Genomic DNA, 14,385 nt, shown 5'->3' with positions numbered 1-14,385 from the left:
ATGGGAAGTGTTTCCGGTTCCGGTTTACCTAATTAATGCAGCCTAAAAATCCTTTAACGGATTTGGATATTAAAAGCATATTAGTATGTTATGTGTATGCCAGGTTAAAGAGATGGGTCTTTAATCTAGATTTAAACTGCAAGAGTGTGTCTGCCTCCCGAACAATGTTAGGTAGGTTATTCCAGAGTTTAGGCGCCAAATATGAAAAGGATCTGCCGCCCACAGTTGATTTTGATATTCTAGGTATTATCAAATTGCCTGAGTTTTGAGAACGTAGCGGACGTAGAGGATTATAATGTAAAAGGAGCTCATTCAAATACTGAGGTGCAAAACCATTCAGGGCTTTATAAGTAATAAGCCATATTTTAAAATCTATACGATGTTTGATAGGGAGCCAGTGCAGTGTTGACAGGACCGGGCTAATATGGTCATACTTCCTGGTTCTAGTAAGAACTCTTGCTGCTGCATTTTGGACAAGCTGTAGTTTGTTTACTAAGCATGCAGAACAACCACCCAATAAAGCATTACAATAATCTAACCTTGAGGTCATAAATGCATGGATTAACATGTTTCACCGGGCCGCGAAGAAATATAGAGCTGAGTATCATCAGCATAACAGTGAAAGCTAACACCATGTTTCCTGATGATGTCTCCCAAGGGTTACATATAAAGCGTGAAGAGTAGCGGCCCTAGTACTAAGCCTTGAGGTACTCCATACTGCACTTGTGATCGATATGATACCTCTTCATTCACTGCTACGAATTGATGGTGGTCATATAAGTATGATTTAAACCATGCTAATGCACTTCCACTGATGCCAACAAAGTGTTCAAGTCTATGCAAAAGAATGTTGTGGTCAATTGTGTCAAACGCAGCACTAAGATCCAATAAAACTAATAGAGAGATACACCCACGATCAGATGATAAGAGCAGATCATTTGTAACTCTAAGGAGAGCAGTCTCAGTACTATTATACGGTCTAAATCCTGACTGGAAATCCTCACATATACCATTTTTCTCTAAGAAGGAATATAATTGTGAGGATACCACCTTTTCTAGTATCTTGGACAGAAAAGGGAGATTCGGGGTCAAGTTGTGGTTTTTTGATGAGAGGCTTAATAACAGCCAGTTTGAAGGTTTTGGGGACATATCCTAATGACAATGAGGAATTAATAATAGTCAGAAGAGGATCTATGACTTCTGGAAGCACCTCTTTTAGGAGCTTAGATGGTATAGGGTCTAACATACATGTTGTTGGTTTAGATGATTTAACAAGTTTATACAATTCTTCCTCTCCTATGGTAGAGAATGAGTGGAACTGTTCCTCAGGGGGTCTATAGTGCACTGTCTGATGTGATACTGTAGCTGACGGCTGAATGGTTGCAATTTTATCTCTAATAGTATCGATTTTAGAAGTAAAGTAGTTCATAAAGTCATTACTGCTGTGGTGTTGGGAAATGTCAACACTTGTTGAGGCTTTATTTTTCATTAATTTAGCCACTGTATTGAATAAATACCTGGGGTTATGTTTGTTTTCTTCTAAAAGAGAAGAAAAGTAATCGGATCTAGCAGTTTTTAATGCTTGTGATCTATTTTAATTATGTCCTCACTACCTTTCTGGGCCTTGAACATTTCAGTTACCTTGCCATCTATGCAGGGTTAGAAAGCTCTCGGATTTCATCCAAAATATCTTAATTTGAGTGCAGAAGATGAACAAAGGTCTTACAGGTTTGGAATGACATGAGGGTGAGTAAATAATGACAGAATTTAAATTTTGGGGTGAACTATGTCTTAAGTTAAACAAAACAAGGCTGACCAAATTTGGTCCTTCAAGCAATCACATTTCCTTCAGAGATTCAGCAGGTGAACTCAGAACGGTCATCTGCTCCTGAAGTGCCCGAGAAGGACTCGGACTTCCCATACTGTGCTGATGTCCTTCAGTCCATGAGGACCAGTGATTGTGCAGCAGTTCATCCAGCACCACTTCCTGTGCAAGAACATTCTCTAGTAGGGTTTTAACAGCACACATTCATACCTGAAAAATATCTAATTTTTCATTGTTTTTATTAGTATGCACGTGAGGCAAATATAGTGCTGTTCAAACCAATGCAAATGCAGAATGTAATATGAAACTACTAATAATATACATCTACATTTGAACAATATTCTTAAATTCCAAGATCAATCTTTGTCTATGCAGTTTCAGTTGATTCTTGAATAAACTAGACATGAAATAGCATACATCCCATCCAATCATATGTTTTGTTATTTCTTCAGATAAAGGTGAGTAAATTCTCAGTGTAATGTATGTACTATTGGGTATCAGCATTCTGTAATAAGCCTGCCCTCTAGTGGTGACTCATATAGTGATGTATTGAAGTTAACAGTTCAGAGTAAAAACAATGTGAGTTAACACGACTCGATTGTCTGCTGTGTATCATTCATTCTGCCAACATACACAACAAAATTGGCGACGAGGTCTGGATCAACAACTACAGACGCGTCAACAAGGCTTTAATGGACATGTAACAGGGAGAGTAAAATGTAATTTTATGTATCGTGAAATCTTTTCTGTATCTGTCTTTTCATGTAATCGTGAAAAGACAGCCACAGAGTCACATGAAAGAAAGAGAAGCCAATTAAAGTGTAAAGCTAAACTGCAAATGAGCAAAATGTCAATGATTGGAACTATCACCGCTTTTGATAGTAATGCTGAAGATTGGGGAACTTATGTGGAAAGAGTGGAATTATACTGCGAGGCTAATGATGTTGCAGATGATAAGAAAGTGGCTGTTTTGCTGAGCGTGATGGGAGCAAAGACGTATGGACTGGTCCGTAGTTTGTTAACCCCTGAAAAGCCAGCGGATAAAACGTTTCAGCAAATAGTGGACATTATAAGTGAACATTTAAACCCCAAACCCCTATTAATTGCGGAAAGATTCAGATTCCATAGGCGTAACCAAGCAAAAGGAGAAAGCATTTCTGAATATATAGCTGAGCTACGCCGATTGTCAGAACATTGTCAATTTGGAGCTGGACTGGCAGATGCATTAAGAGACAGGCTTGTGTGTGGAATGCACAATGAAAGCACACAAAAAAGACTGTTGACAGAAAAAGACTTGACACTCGATCGTGCACTGAACATAACAATATCCATGGAGACTGCAGCAAAAGATGCATTGGAATTGCAGCAAAAAACAATGGAATGTGCAACAAATAAACTGTCACTGAAATTGGAAAGAAAACAGAAATGTTATCGCTGCGAAAAAATGTCTCATGATGCGAATGACTGCTGGTTCAAAGATAAAGAGTGCAGGAAATGCCATAAAAAGGGGCACGTCGAACGTGTATGCAAAATGGACAGACAGAGGAGACAAAAAGACAGAACACACAAAGTGAAATGTAAATCCACTACTGTACATCAAGTAACTGAAAATGAAACAAACACGAGTTCAGGTACAGATTATCTTTCATGTTTGGAACTGTACAGTATTAAGGAGACTGATCGAAGAGTTATTTGGCGTACACCAGAAGTGTCAGGAGTCAAACTCAAAATGGAGTTAGACACTGGATCGGCCTTATCGTTCATCTCAGCAGCTGATTACCAGCGACTGTTCTCAAAAATACCACTGCAAAGCACATCAGTGATATTAAAGACCTATACTGGTGAAAAAGTGTCTCCAAAAGGGAAATTACCAGTAATTGTGAAGTACAAAGAAAATCAGCAGCAATTGAACTTGTATGTGTTGGTAAACGGAGGGCCTGCATTGTTCGGACGTGAGTGGCTGAGGAAAATACCTGTGGACTGGCACACAATTAAAAAACCTGGATGTGTCCCAGCAAGTCAATAACAAAGAGACACAAAAGACCCTAGTGCAAATTATAGAAAATGCAGAACCTGTGTTTCAGAAAGGAATAGGAACACTTAAGGGAATAAAAGCAAATCTGGAGTTGGAAGAAAACACTTCTCCAAAATTCTTTAAAGCTCGCCCAGTACCGTACGCAATTCGTCCCAAGGTGGAGGCAGAGCTGGATAATTTGGAAAAAATGGTAATTCTGACAAGGGTTGAATGGAGTGAATGGGCAACACCCATAGTCCCAGTGATCAAAAAAGGGAAAGCAGGAGATGTGCGTATTTGCGATTTGGATTTTGGATTTGGAAAATTTGATTTTAAAGTGACCATTAATCCAGCGCTTCATGCAGTACAGTATCCCATGCCACGCATTGAAGACATTTTTGCATCCTTGTCTGGTGGAGAACACTTCTCAAAAATTGACCTAGCCCAAGCTTACCTCCAAATGGAGATGGATGAGAAATCCAAGAAATTCTTGACCATCAACACACATAAAGGGCTCTATCAGTACAACCATCTTGTTTTTGGAATTGCCTCAGCCCCTGCTTTGTGGCAGAGAGCGATGGATTCAGATCACCTCCAAAACTTGCAGTGGGTGCTGATGAGATTGTGTGAGTATGGACTAAGAGCCAACAAAGAAAAATGTGAGTTCTTTAAGTCTCAGATTTCTTACTGTGGTCATGTGATAGACAAAGATGGTCTACACAAGTCACAAGACAAAATTGAAGCTGTGCTAAAGGCACCACACCCACAAAATGTGTCTCAACTGCGATCATATCTCGGACTTGTGAACTATTACCACAAATTTCTTCCAAACCTCTCCACTGTACTAGATCCTTTGAATGCATTGTTGCAAACAAAGACACAGTGGAAATGGTCAGACAGCTGTGAACAAGCTTTCCAAGAGACCAAAAGGCTCATAACTTCTGATGAAGTGCTGACACACTTCAACCCATCTATGCCTATCAGACTGGCATGCGATGCATCACCATATGGAATTGGTGCAGTGCTGTCACACAAGTTTCCAGATGGCACTGAAAAACCAATAGCCTTCGCATCTAGATCACTAATGACAGCAGAACGTAACTATGCACAAATAGACCGTGACGCACTTAGTCTCGTGTGGGGTGTAAAAAAATTCCACCATTATCTGTATGGTCAACGGTTTACCCTGATCACAGATCATCAGCCCTTGGTCTCGATCTTCAATGTTCGGAAGGGTGTCTCAGCGATGGCCTCAGCACTGCTGCAGCATTGGTCACTCTTCTTGGGTGCTCACCAATATGATATCGAGTACAAAGGCACCAAACTACACGGTAATGCTGATGGCTTGTCACGTCTTCCACTAAAGTTGACAGAAGAGTCAAAGGTGATGGATCCAGCTGACGCGTTTCAAACCTCAATTGTGAGCCAGTTTCCTGTGACAAATGCCACTATTCAGAGAGAAACCCGCAATGACCCAACATTTGTCTACGGTCTATGATATCACTGTACATGGGTGGCCGACACAAGGGAACTCCCTGTATCCAGCATTCACAGCGAGGAGAGAAACTCTCTGTCAAAGAACTCTAATGTGTGGCTTACGAGTCGTCATTCCCTCCAAGTTGCGCAGTAAGATGCTGGATACACTGCATGAAGGACATTTGGGCACTGTAAAAATGAAAAACCTTGCCCGCAGTTACATGTGGTGACCGGGAATCGACAAACAGATTGAGGATCTAGCAAAGGCTTGTCCAGGATGTCAAAGGACCCAGAACTCTCCACCATTAGCTCCCTTGCATCCCTGGGAATGGCCGTCGACACTGTGGCAAAGATTGCATGTCAACTTTGCTGGACCATTCAAGGACTCCACATTCTTGATCGCCGTGGACGCGCATTCTAAGTGGCCTGAGGTTGTTCTAATGAAGACAACCACATCCGAAAAGACTGTTTCTGTGCTAAGAACAATATTCTCCAGAAACGGGCTGCCAGAACAGATATGTACGGATAATGGACGACACTTCGTCTCAGACGAGTTTCAGAAATTCATGAAGCTGAACGTAGTCAAGCACATTTCTTCCGCACCATACCATCCTGCCACTAATGGCTTGGCAGAAAGGTTTGTACAAGCCTTCAAGAAAGCAATAAAAGCAATGTATAATGACACCATCTCGCTCCAACACAAAATAGAAAATGTCCTTTTCATGTATAGAAATGCCACCCACTCCACGACTGGTTAAAACACCAGCGATGATGTTCCTGAAGAGGAATATAAGATCTCGTTTGGATCTCATCAAACCTGATGTTCGACGAGATGTAGAAAACAAACAATTTGTGCACATGAACAATAGACAAATAAGAAACTTCCAAGTAGGACAAGAAGTCTTAGCACGTGACTACAGACTGGAAAAGTGGCAGCCAGGTACCATCACCACCAGAACTGGACCCTTTATGTACACACACACTAAAAAATCCTGGGTTATTTTTTCTACCCAAGTGCTGGGTTGAGCCATTTGGGTAATTTTTGGGGGTTATTTTCTCAGTCTTGGGTAGTTTTTGGGTAGTTCTATGTAACCCAACCGCTGGGTTATTTTCTGGGTCGTTTTCACAGAGAGCTGAATCAATGCACCCCTCCCCCACTTGGACGCAATAACCCAGCTCATTGGGTCAAATCAACTCAGCGCAGGCTCAGCGCAGCGCGGGCTGACTGAATTCGAGGTGGAGGTGGATGCCACACACATGCTGTAATATTTGGAGAAATAAGGTTCGTATCAATATATTTATACATTTAACATGTATTTTTTAACATATTTACACACATAACATAATACTGAGGGCTATAAAAAGGCAAAAAAAATGTGCGACAACAGTCAAGTTTACATGACATTGAATGCACCGCCAGCTTCGCTCGTTTTGATTTGCTGGTTTGTAATGCCTGCTGGATAGTAAATACGTTTTCTACTGTTGTTTTTATGTTTTAAACACCCCTTTTGTCAAAGTCTTACATTTCTTCTAAACTAACTGTTATATGACATAGTTTACTTCAAAGTCCATTAAGTCAATTAATTTCAATGCCATGAGATCAATGTGATGTAAACGCGCATTCCTTGCCTTTTTAGATTATTAAAATTAGATTTTTGTCCATTACAGCCTTTAAGCAAATCTCTGGTAATAAATTTCAGAAAACCACCTTTTGTACACAAATCTGCCCACCCCCCATCCTACTGCATGCAGCGCTAAGTCAAAACAACCCAATTTTTAGGTCATCTGTCGCGGGCATTTTGGATCGTTAGCAGGAGAAATTCTAAGGTGCACCTTTCAAGCAGACTGACTTCAGCCTTTTTTTCTGGTGAAATAAAGGTTTGTAATGGTCTTTTATCATTGAATCGTTACCGATTGGCAAAAATGTGCCGTTCTGTTTTTAAAATATCATTTGTATGACGGATCATAAAGCATCCTGCATTTGCGAGAACCAGAGATAACGTTACAATGTTTAACGTATTTTTTTTCTGTCTGATGTGAGTTTCATTTTTTTTTCACAATAAAAATACATATCTAATCATTTATTTATTTATTAGTATTATTATTTGAAATCCAGGTGAGTGTCAATTAATCTTGGATTAAAATACATAGTTTTTTTTTTTCCCTCAGACCTGCTCTTGACTGTCCTTGGTGGCAAACCCACAGCCTTTCGCTCGAGGTGACACTTTTAACTCATCTAATTTGAATTATTGCCATACATTGGTTATAAAATTGCCATAAACCATTAAAAAACAGCTGTTACTATTATTAAAAAGATCCGGTAACAATACTGTGGTTATACCCTTTAGTTAGGACCGACCAGTAGCGAACCGTGACTATTGAGGTTTTGCCCTCTCCTCCTAACTTACCCTCATTGCGGGAAAAACAAACTAACTAACGTTACTAGCCTAGCTTGCAGGGTCCTCTTCTAAAACAATTCTTTGAAATAAAATGCTACTCCAGGCTTAAGGCGGCCACACACTGGACCGCGCCGCGCTGCACCTAATCTGTAAACTTAGCACAAATAGTTTTTTATGAGTGAATTGCACACCGACGACTGTCCGAGGATCCCAGCTGCAACTTTGGGCGCTGTTAAAAATCCTGCCGCACAGAGCGCCTCAGCGCCGCCACTCACATAATTTTACATTACATTTGTCCCAAATTATTGTTAATGAACGTAATGACTTCATCCTAGATTGGAATATAATGTATTGTGCATTTTTCAACAAAACGTTTTTCTTTCTGTGACTCTAAATTTCGTGCTTCATATAGAGAGCTAATAGATGGCAAACTCGCACCCTATATGTCATTATTCGATTTGTCGACTCATACATACTAACTTCCCAGGAGGGCTTGATTGCACCATAAAAACCACTGTTCTAAGAACATTATTTGACAAATTATTAATTATTAGTCCTAAATTATTATTTGACATAACGATTTATTTATGTTTAAAATATTGGTATCCGGAATGGTGTGATCTCACAGACTACAGTGTACACCTGAGTATTTAAAAGCTTATTTTATTTGTAATACGAATAAATAGTTACTCATAAATGTATGTTAAGACTTGAAACAAGTGGACGCTTGGAGCCAGAAACAACATTCCTGATGTCATGACAGCATTTGTCATCACCAGATGTCACTAGGTAAACCTTCAGTAATTCACTAATATCAAAGTCATTTTCAGGTATACTGTATATATCTGTAGTCTTTGCTACTATGCCTTCAATGTTCACATGAAAATGGAAATTTTGTCATCAGTTACTCACCATTTAATTGAATAATTAAAAAAAAATATTTTAAATCTGATTATGGGGCAATTCAGTTTTTTAAGATCAAATACCCGTAATTAAATAAATATTTCTTTGACTATGAGGGATAGTTTACCTCAAAATAAGTTTTGACTGACTAAAATTATGTTGTATGTATGACACTGAAAGGAGAAATGATGGTCGAATAATGCATCAGAAATAAAACTGTCTGCTGTAAGTGAAGGTCTGTGTTTTTGTGTTTTAGGTGTTTTGATTATGCATGGATGGATTGCTTTGTTCAGGAAAAGTTAACTGAATGGCAGCTTCCAGAACTTGTTAATAGTTTTGAAGGTAAGTTTCCCTGTTATTTCCTGTTATGTCATATTTGTCCTGTCCTTTCACCATCCAATAAAGTCATACAGGCCATACACTATTCTTAAATTATACCATACTCTGTCTGAATACTTAATTCTGATTAGCTGCAAATTGTGGCACAAATCTGTTTAATGCACAGGTAGTTCAATCTCAGCTTATTCACAGTTGTATATTAAAAATGTTTCACTGAAACACGCAAACGTAATTTGCACATAGAGATCTGAGATCACCCTGTACACACACATACAATAATTCAGTACAGAAACTTATCAGCCCTGCCCCACGACTTGTGTTAATAAAATCACTATACTATACTATATTTTCTAAAAGAGAATAATGCTGCACACAGATGCAAGTTATTTATAGACGCAGGTAGCTGTGCATTTAACAATTCAAGTGCAATCTACTTTGCGTGGGTGTTTCTTTGCCAATAAAATTGGATTAGTTCCAGAATAAAAATTTCCCAATAATTTACTCACCCCCATGTCATGCAAGATGTTCATGTCTTTCTTTCTTCAGTCAAAAAGAAATTAAGTTTTTTGAGGAAAATATTCCAGGATTTTTCTCCATACATACAGAGTTCTGCATAACAGATTGCAGGTTCAAAAGGCACTACATGATCCCAGCAAAAAATAAGAGTCTTATCTAGTGAAATGATCTGTAATTTTCTAAATAGATTAACATTTAAATATATTTTTATATTTTAAGTTTATTATCTTTTTAAAAGCATTTGCGTTTAAAAAGTATATAAATTTAATATATACATACATACATACATACATATATATATATATATATATATATATATATATATTTATATATATATATATATATATATATATTTTTTTTTTAGAGCTGAGATCATGTAGAGCCCTTAGAAGCTGCATTTAGGCCCAATCCCAATTCTACCCCTTAGCCCTTCCCCTACCCCACGCGAAGGGGTAGGGGTGTCTCGATTCTCTTTTGGTTGGAGGGGTAGGGGTAAGGGGAAGGACCAGATAGCCCTTAAAACGAAGATTTTTCGGGACCACACTTAAAACGAAGGGGTATGAATTATCTCGGGAACATGGCAGCTACAGTGAACAAAAAGACACATAAATGTAAGCTTTTTTGGCATAAATAAAGATTTTAACGAAAAGTAATCATTTGTTTTATGTTACATTCAATTGTGAGTTAATATTAACGGTCATGTTACTCAAAGAAATGTTTGCAATCTCTAATATTTGCTAACGTCATATCATTACAGACAGCATGATAGTGCCACAGCATATGTCTGATCAGGGCAATAACTGCCATAGACATTGATGTGGGCTAATCCCCCCAATAATTAGAAATCGCTAAACCATTTTCTCAAATATTGCCTATTGGAGAGAGAGACAGAGAGAGAGAGAAATGGAAGTTGCATCTGTGGCTTTATATTTTTAGAGTGAGTTTACTTAAAAACAGCTCTCGTCACTGGAAAATATAATGTAGCGATTTAGTATTTAAACTGTATTTAATAAAAGTCGAGGGGAAGCGTTGACAAGTTTATTTTCTCCTGGATGTGTGAGCTGCATGATTTCCGATATACGCGCGTGTGTGTGTCAGTAAGCAGCTCATTAATACAGAACGATATTTAAAGGCTCTAATGCACACTAGCCCACCAGTATATGTGTGTATCGTAAGAGCTAGACGATGAATGATGGCGTGTGACGGTATAATAGTGGTGTCCCAATCCTTAGGGGAATATCTTCTCCCCTACCCCTTGACACTTTTTAAGGGATAAGGGGAAGAGGTAGGCGGAGGGGTAGGGGAAGGGGTATAAAATAGAATTGGGATTGAGCCTTAAACTGCAATTTGAACCTTCAGCCCGTTGGCCACTATTAAAGTCCACTATATGGAGAAAAATCCTGGAATGTTTTCATCAAAAACCTTAATTTATTTTTGACTGAACATGAATTTTTAATAACATGTGGGTGAGTAAATTATCAGGATTTTTTTTATGCTGGAAGTGAGCTAATTTACATTTCTGCAAAATGTTGTCATTTACTCTTACAGATGTTGTTCCAAACTACCATGACTTTCTTCTGTTGAACACAAAATAAGATATTTTGAAGAATGAGGGTGAGGGTTATGTACATCTGGCTCTAGATATAATAAACAACACAAAACTGATGTATATAACCTCCTTTTGGGTGTTATAGTTTTTGGTAAACTGTCGAAGAGTCATACGTTAAGTAAATGTAAAAAAATTTGTTTCTTTTGTTTTTCTTTTTCAGAACAGGCAATTGATGAGGAGAGGTTTTTGCTTTTTAGATGAGGGGACCATTAAATGCCTAATTCCAAGGATCGGTGTTAGGCTGAAGTTCCTGAAATACTACAAAAAATTTGTGAGTTGCTAGAACTGGGTCGGATACTTAATTATTAGACACTATTCACACAAAACTCACTGCAGTTTTGCCTTGTTGAACAGATGCCATTTATATGCTTTAGATGTAAAAGGCAGATTCCTGGTCACACAAAGTTTCTTTTTACACATTTACGTGCAGTGCACAATGTAAACAGTTCCACAACATACTTTCAATGTAGTGAAAACGGTTGTGGCAGAACATTTTCATACATAAGGTCTTACATTAGGCACCTACTGCAGCATAGAGACCAGGCCGAAGAGCCTCTTTGTGAGGCCAGTGGTGGTCCAGACCAGTCCTTTGAGCTCCTATATAGCACAGAGGAACCAGTACAGAATGCTGAAAATGAATGGGATGATTTGGAGCAGGACAGCATTACCAAACATGTAGCTCTTTTTCTAGCTAACCTGAGATCTAAACCTTCTCAGACATTTTCCACCATAAACTTGGTAGTCCGACAGACCTCCAGTTTAATTAGTGACATTTTCAGGAAACTACAATCAAAGACCATGTCATTATTTCAGACATTTGGCCATGAACATACTCCAGAGGTAGAGGAACTCAGACAGGAGTTCACAAATGCTGCAGAGCCCTTCAGAGGCCTGGAGTCAGATTATAAACAGATGCAGTATTTTGCAAAATCAGGTACCTTCATTGAGGAAGGGTTGCCTGGAGTTTCTTATGTACAGCAAACAGAATCTTCCACAGGCATTGTTAAACAAGTAGCTGTTCCTGATACGTTTCAGCGTATTCCACTGAAGCAAATTTTAGCCCAGGTACTTAACATTCCTGGCATGTTGGAAACCATGCTGTCATGGCAGCAGAAAAACAGAGAAGCACTTCAGGATGTCTTTGATGGGTAGTTCTGTAAAACACACCCACTTTTCTTGAAAGAGATTTCAATCCCTCTTCTGCTCTTTAATGATGACTGTGAAACTGTCAATCCTCTGGGATTGTAGACTATGACTCATAAGTTAGGCTTTTTATATTTCATCATAAAGAGCCTGCCACCAGAGTTGTTGTCAAGCTTACGGTCACATTTCCTTTTAGCAGTGTACAAAACTGACGATGCAAAGACCTATGGCCTTGATGCACTGTTAAGCCCGATTGTTGCAGAACTCAGGTCTCTTGAGACTGATGGCATCATTCTGAACACTCCAAACTTCAAAGGTACTGTTAAGTTTGCGGTTGTCCAAGTCTTGGGGGATAATTTGGGTGTAAATGCCATTCTTGGCTATTCTGAAAGCTTCTCTGGAAATTATGTCTGCAGATGGTGCAAAGCACATAGAGATGTCTTGCGGGTTCAGACATCAGAAGATGTAATGCTATTGCCTGAGCATTATCTGCAGTCATGAGGCAGATTTGCTCATAGGAAACCCCACTGAGACAGAGTTAAAAAGAGACAGCGTGCTGAACAACTTGATGTCTTATCATGTAACTCAAAATGTGGCTCCAGACATAATGCATGACATCCTTGAAGGTGTGGGGCCATATGAAGTGAAACTTGTCTTGAGTTCATTAATTGAACAAAAACATCTTACGCTTGACAAGCTGAACAACAGAATCACAAGCTTTGATTATGGGTTTTGTGATAAAAGCAACAAACCTTCTCTAATAAGCAAAACTGACCTCAGAAACCTAGACAAGTCTATGCACCAATCTGCAGCTCAGATGTGGTGCTTACTTAGGTTACTGCCTACCATGATTGGTGACCTGATACCAGTGGGAAACAAAGAGTGGCAACTTCTGTTGCTCCTGCTCCAGTGTATGGAGTTTATTTTTTCTCCTTCTCTCACTGTTCCAGCAACAGAGTTCTTGAGAAAGATCATTGAGGAGCATCACTGCCTTTTTCTGGAGCTCTTTCCCCACCTACATTTGCGGCCAAAACACCACTTCATGCTGCATTACCCAACAGCAATTCAGAAGCTAGGCCCCCTGATGCAGTTTTGGTCAATGCGCTTTGAGGCCAAACATGGTTTCTTTAAACGGATTAGTCACATCACATGCAAGTTCCGCAACATCTGCAAGACAATGGCGTTTCGGCATCAGATGATGCAGTGTTATGATTTTCTTTCTGGCACAATTTTGAGCCACAATGTGGAAGTTGGCCCAGGGCAGAGTTCCTTTCTGGCCACTTTAGAAGAATTTAAAAACATCCAAAGTGGTTTGACAGGGTTCCCACTGTTCAGTGAAGTGTTTGTGCCTGAATGGGTTAAGGTAAACGGTACAGGATACCGACCAGGCATGACAGTGTTCCTTGCCTACGACACAGATGGAGAACCCCAGTTTGGGCTCTTACAAACCATCCTGTTGATGGAGCAAACATCAAAAACACCATCAGTAAAGCTTGTTGTTCAGAAATGGGAAACAATAGGCTTTGAGAGGCATTTGTTTTCATATTGTGTGACACCCACTCACATTTTGATTGCTGTTGATGTGAAAGAACTGATTGATCATCATCCACTACACGCTGTCAGGTCATACAAAGAAGATGATCATTGTTTATACATTCCCCTCAGTGTCAACTACTGCTACTCACAAATCAGGCAACCACCTGGACCTTATTTATACACGAAACTGCTCTACTGATCATGTTCTGGTTACTCCACTGCACACGTTGGATCACTTCCTCCTCACTCTTAACCTCAACATGGTCCCTGACACATCACTTACCCCTCCACATGTCATCTTTCGACGTAACCTACGCACACTTTCACCCTCCCGGCTATCTGCAATGGTTTCATCTTCACTTCCTTCCCCTAAACTGTTTGCATCTTTGGATGCTAACAGTGCTACTGACACTTTCTGCTCCACTCTTACATCTTGTTTAGACACTGTTTGCCCCTTATCTTTCAGGCCAGCCTGTAACACCCCTTCTGCCCCTTGGTTATCTGATGTTCTACGCAAACACCGTCCGCTTAGAGCTGCTGAAAGGGTGTGGCGCAAGTCCAAAAATACTAAAAAATATACTAAAAATACTAAAAATACTGTCTCCTCTGCTAAAATGACATACTA

The 14,385-nt window shown here is 39.4% G+C and overlaps 1 long non-coding RNA gene across 1 annotated transcript; it reads left to right on the top strand.

The window, feature by feature from the left end:
- The first annotated feature begins 6,894 nt into the window (after positions 1-6,894).
- On the top strand, positions 6,895-11,374 carry LOC132091977 (uncharacterized). Its single transcript, XR_009422183.1, has 4 exons — positions 6,895-7,193; positions 7,485-7,533; positions 8,874-8,959; positions 11,242-11,374. It is a non-coding gene; the product is annotated as an uncharacterized LOC132091977 (long non-coding RNA).
- The last annotated feature ends 3,011 nt before the right edge of the window (positions 11,375-14,385 follow it).

This window comes from Carassius carassius, chromosome 18, assembly GCF_963082965.1.
Source record: "Carassius carassius chromosome 18, fCarCar2.1, whole genome shotgun sequence".
In the NCBI taxonomy this organism is placed as follows: domain Eukaryota; kingdom Metazoa; phylum Chordata; class Actinopteri; order Cypriniformes; family Cyprinidae; genus Carassius; species Carassius carassius.
This window is presented reverse-complemented; position numbering and strand designations above follow the sequence as displayed.